Consider the following 6,000-nt stretch of genomic DNA (forward strand, 5'->3'; position numbering starts at 1 on the left):
ATCCAAATGCACCAGGCTTGAAGATAGTCTAAGTGCCCAGACAGTCACAGGGAGGGGGAGGTCCAAGTGCACCCAGTCGGTGGAGACTGCAGTAAGTGCAGAGAGAGCCACTCCCTTGGGTTGTTTCTCAAGTGCAGTGAATGTGGGTGGGGTGTAGGGCCTTTAAGCAAGTTTGAGAGAGGACTGGCAGCGGTGTCTGGGATCTGTGAGACTGAGCTACACCAGGTGGCCAGTCAGCAAGCTGTTGGGAAGAGGAGGGAGCGAGGGAAAGAGCAGAGAGCTAGGTTAGCGAGGAAGAGGAAGGTCTTGAGGAGTTTGCAGAACTTAAGATCAGGCTCAAGATGGAGGGTGGCAGGGACGCTAATCCAGAGGGAGGCACCTGCTGAGGATAAGGATCTCCCTCATAATGTCTGTCTGGAGAACCGACTCACTCGCAGAAGGTTCAAGGTAGATGAGCGGAGGGCTTGTGAGGGACAGTATTTAGGTAGGCAGCATTGCAGTTAGGTAGGTCCCAGGCCCCAGAAATCCATGTGGACAGTGCAGAGGGTCTTGAACTTTATCCTTGCTGTCACAGGGAGCCAGTGAAGGGGTTTCAGCACAGAGATGTGGTCCCTAGGTTTGAGGCCAAGGATAAGTCTCGTGGTTCTGTTCTGGATGAGTTGCAGAGGGCACAGGACAGAAGAAGGGAGGTTGGGGAAGAAGCTGTTGGAATAGTCCAGCCTACAGAGAACCAGGGTTCTGGAGACTGTGATCCCCTGGGGGAAAGTGAGAAAAGGTAGAGTGCCTCTGAGGAGGTGTAGCTGATAGACTATTTTAGAGATGTCCGAAATGTGAGAAGAGAAGGAGAGAGTGGAGTCGAAGATGACCCCAAGGTTTTTAGCCTTGCAGGTGGGTGTGGGTGCAGGGCCAAGGGAGGCCGGCCAGAGTGAAATGGAAAAGCGGGAATGGGGGTCCCAATGCAAACGATCTCAATCTTACTGGTGTTGAAGCAGAGGTAGTTTGCAGTACATCATGACTGAATAGTGGATAGACAGTGAGATATGAGCAAGGAGGAGGCGGCGGCTGAGGGTAGACTGAAAGATAGTTGCGTGTCATCCACGTAACACTGGAAGTTTGCGGTTAAAAAAAAGTGGCAATCTCACGTGCCAGGGCAGTCATATAGATGTTGAAGAACCAGGGGGGATAGGTTAGGACCCTGGGGAACACCACAGTTTGAAAGAGCTTTAGTCGAGAGGAAGGCTCCGAGTGCCACCTGGGATGGAGGTCGGAGAGAAAGGAGGTTAACCACGCCAGAGCCTGACCTTTGATTCCCCAGGTGTCACAGAGAAGTGTGATCAGGATGTTGTGGTTGGCGATGTCAAAGGCAGAGGAGAGATCAAGGAGAATGAGGACAGTGAGTTTTAGTGTCAAGATTTGAGAGCAGCTATTTTCAGAAGAACCGTTTCTGTGATTTTGGATGCTCTGAAGCCAGTCTGATGGTCATGGAAGCAACCAATAAATTCAGTGTAGAGGGTCAGCTGAGAGTTGGCCAACTTCTCCAGGAGTTTGCCCAGGAAAGGAGTGATGGAGAAAGGGCGTTAGTTTGCCAGAATGGAGGGATTGGCAGGGGGTTTCTTGAGCAGAGGGTGCACAAGGGAGTGCTTAATGGCAGCTGGGAAAACTCGGTGGAAAAGGAGAGATTGCAGAGATCATCCATGGCTGGGGCGAGGGAGTCAATATTGTCCTTAATGATTTTAGAGGGGCAGGGATCCACCTGTTTGGATGAAGCTGTTGTAGACCGGACCTGTTTGGTGACCTCATCAGGTGTGATGGGTGAGAGAGAAGAGTGGGTAAGTGGGGGGGGGAGGGGCAAGGGAGGCTCTGGTTTTGGTGTATGCTGTGGTGTGGAAGAGAATGAGGAAAGGATGTCTTGGGTTTTTGTGATGGTGTGCATTCAGGGCTGAGCAAAGATCCAGGGTGGGTGTGACGAAGGAAGAAGCTGCTGCAGGATTGGCTCGTTCCTTGCAGACTTTGAAGAGTATGGGTGTATTTCAATGCAGCAGAGCTGCAAGCTTGAATAAAGACTCTTCTTGGAGTGGATGTATAGTAAATAATGCCTTTGAAGGAGGTGGCAGGCCAATTGGTCCACCCGATGCATTCCATTTCCGCTCAGCTGCCCTACACTTGCCTTCAAGGGCAGCCAGATATTTGAAAGATTGTACATTTTATTAAGATGCACCCCACAAGAGCCCGTCTGTTTGCCACATAATGTGGAAAAATGGTAGCTGAACATGATGCTTTGTTGTTTCACATGGAGGTGGGGTGGCTATCCAGGGGAAAGGTTTTAAATTGCATGTATGAACTCTGGAATGAAGTGAGGCATTTTCTACTGGGTTTAGACGTGACGAAAGAAGAGCCTCCGTGTGATTCACGTTGGCTTGTACTGTTAGCTTATCTTGGCAACATCTTTGAAAAGCTACATTTTCTAAACCTCTCCTTGCAGGGCACAAAATCCACATAATTTGCTATGAACGCACGAATCTCAGCATTCAAGAAGAAGCTGGGGGGTTAACCATCATTGGCAGATGCTCTTGAGGAGACCGAGTATGATCTTTCATGTGTTGCTGAACTAATAGGAAACCATCTCAGAACCAGTCTCAACGTACTTTCAAAAGGACAATTGTGTCATCAATGACTGGGTGGTTCAGCCTTTCCTACCAGACATAAGGGCCCGTCTCCCAGTACACTTCCATGAGGAGCCAATGAAGCTTCAAAGTGACTGCCTACTGGAGTGCCGATTCAAATGTCTTTGGGTGGATTTTGGCAAAATGTGTCTGCATAGGTTCCAACTTTATCCAAATGTGCAGTCAATGTACTGTTACCTTTCAGCACCTCGTACATTTGCGAGATTGGATTCTCCAGTATTTGCAGCCCTAAAGACTAAATATCGGTCAAAGCTGGAGGTGTAAAAAAACCTGTGGTTGGCTATTGCAAAAATGGAACCCAATAGTGGCAGTCTGGCCGCTGAAAGACAGGCCCACCCTTCACACTAGTTCTCCAATATGCCACTGTCCAACTTGCAAGTGACTGCATTGATAGTAATCTCAAAGTTGTACTTATGCAACTGGTGTAACAATTTGTTTCTTGTCAAACGTTCCTGTAGGACAGGATTATTGTCCGTTTTCTTTTGTGGGCAATAAATATCCAACACTTCTTTTAGTAAAGTCCTCTGTATTGTAGCAAAACATTCTGAATGCTGTGTTTACAAATATTTGTCCTCTAATTTGGGGTGCCATTTTACACCAGCGTGCAATAACCATTTGCAACCGATAAACATTTTGGAGTCCCTGTGTCCAGGGGGGCCCAAGCAAGGTACATTTTTCTTGGGGGTGCGCGGGCGGGCTCGGAGTAAAACAAATGTTTTTTTTCTTTTTAAAGTAGTACACTATCCACGTTCTTGCAGTGCCCTTGTTTACGACATTGCTATGTGTCCGGGACATATACAACTCGTACACATGACTGTGCCTTCAGTGGGTACTTGCGACTCATTCCAGTGCTTAACTGTAAAGGAAAGAGTGCCATGGGCCCAGCGAAACTCAAGATTTGGCTCTGTCATCTGCTTAAGAACGTCGCATAGCCCCTGGCAGAATGTGTCTATAGTATATCAAGGTCACGGTGGTGCTTGCTTGTAATTTTTAATAAGTTGCCCAGACAGCTGTGTGCCGGTGCACAGATGCCCGCTAGCATAGATTTCGCTAGTGTGAGGATTGCTGTTTGGCATGTGGGAAGCGTGTGAATTTCGCAGCATCTTCAATTTTGCTTAATTCTGAAGCAGGGTGCCAAGGGGCACAGTTTTGTTTGGCAGGATAACTTTTGAAGTGTGTTGCAGACTGTTTGAGTGGTTTTGCTGCACAGCCCATCAGGTGTAGTCTTGGGGCAGGGATGGTATGAACGTGCTCATTGATTCCTGCTTCTGGTGGCACAGAGCGCCTTGGGCTTTACTTAAAAGCTCCAAATTAGATTTGGTGCTGTGTTTCTGTGCAGAGAATGGTGGCAGATATTTGCCATCCAAGCACTCATTAAGAAGGGAGAAAAAAGTCTTTTTTTTTTTTATAAAACATTTTTTATTATCATTTGATTACAACATAAACAAAACGGTTCTACGTGTTTTCGCCAACCTATTTTTTGTCGTGGTACTTTTCATCGCCGGATTTTACATCGCCAGAAACCCTGTTTTTGTGTTTTTTTTTTTATTCTGGGGGGGGGGGGTTAACCCCCCAGTTCCCCCCTTACTATTATAATAATGCCCCAACAAAACACCCCCCAAAATAAAAAAATAAAAAAACGGGGTTTCTGGCGATGTAAAATCCGGCGGTGAAAAGTACCACGACCAAAAATAGGTCGGCGAAATGCGTGCATACCAAAAAAAAACAACCAAAACCAAAAAGGGAGGAACAAGAGAGAGACGAGGCAGCTACATCCAATGGGGACGACACGGCCCGTCTTACAGTAGTAATTTGTCTTGCATCACCATTCTCATTGGGTACGATCACAGTTCACCTTATAAGTGTTCAGAGTAACATCCCCCGAGTCCATATTCTTCAGGGCCCTCCCTCCTCCCATGCCACCCATATTTTGGAGGCTTTGTTCGGACAGTCTCTTGCGTTATAGATCCTTCTTTCGATCATAGCACGTGTCCATGTCCAATGCCCATTGCTCCAGTGTCACAGAGTCCGGGGCTCCCCATTTTTGTGCAATATTGCGCTTGATTAGGGCGGCCGCCGTATGCAATAGCAGTTCTTCCCATTTATTCAATTTGTGCTCCCCCGGTGCTCCCAGGATTAGGACCTTCGGGTCCATTTCTATAGTTTTGGAGAGTATCCGGGCCAGTTCCCGACAACAGGCCTCCCAGAAAGTTCGGATGCGGGGACGGGACCACAGAATGTGAAAGAAGGTCCCCTCCTCATCCCCACATCTGAGACAGTTCGGGGTTGTTGCTTTCCCCCACCCAAACAGTGCAGTTCTAGGATAGTACACTATGCAGTATTTATTTGCACCAGTCTGAGTCTCGAGGAGATGGCGGCTTCCCGTGGGTGCATTAGTACTCGGATCCAGTCCTCAGGGTCGATCTCCCCTACATCTATTTCCCACTTGGCCTTTAGACTGGTCAACTCAGGAGTCGCGATGGAAGTGATGGCATTATAGAGAACGGATGTGCATTTGGAGGGGATATATTCAGGCAAAATGTTGCTTTCTATAGGTGAGCATTCCGGGATATTGTCCTCTGTCGATATGCGGACTCTCAGGGTGTGGGACATTTGCATGTGATGGTATCTCTGTGTCTGGGAGCTGGAACCTGCGTTGTAGGTCCGCAAATGGGGCAAGATTGCCATCTTTCAAGACATCCCCCACCTTCTGGATCCCAGCCCTCACCCAGCACGGCCAAGGCTTGAGTTTCGCAATTTCTTTCAGATTGGCGTTTCGCCATAGGGGTTGCGCCGCTGATAGTTTGTTCCCCCACCCCACAAACTTGTGTACATTCCTCCAGGTGGTAAAAATGTGTGCCTTCATTGTTAATGGGGAGGATCTAGGGGGGGGTTTGGTACAATAGCTGCAATGGATCGGTGTCGTGCATAGTTCCCACCTCGGCTTTGATATGGGGTAGTTCCCGTTCTCTGTGCAGTAGGTCATTGACCACCACCAGTTGGGAGGCCCAGTAGTAGGTCTGAAGGCGGGGCACTCCGATCCCACCCTCCCAGACCGAGTGGGGCCAGGGCTATACGTGTTTGTCCTCCGTCCCATAGGAGCTCCCTAAGGAGAGTTTCCACCCGGCCAAATTCAGCCCCCAGGATCTGCAACTGGGCTTTTTTGACAGATATAAAGGAATCGCGGGAGAGCTAACATTTTAAAAAGGACGGCTCTACCCATGAGGGTCAGGAGAAGAAGCTTCCAATGTTGTACATCATTGGAGAATCGGTCCATGATCGGTTTAAGATTGTGCATGGTATAACTGGTAAGATC

The sequence above is a fragment of the Ambystoma mexicanum genome, chromosome 11, assembly GCF_040938575.1.
Source record: "Ambystoma mexicanum isolate Mex_15411 chromosome 11, UKY_AmexF1_1, whole genome shotgun sequence".
NCBI lineage: Eukaryota > Metazoa > Chordata > Amphibia > Caudata > Ambystomatidae > Ambystoma > Ambystoma mexicanum.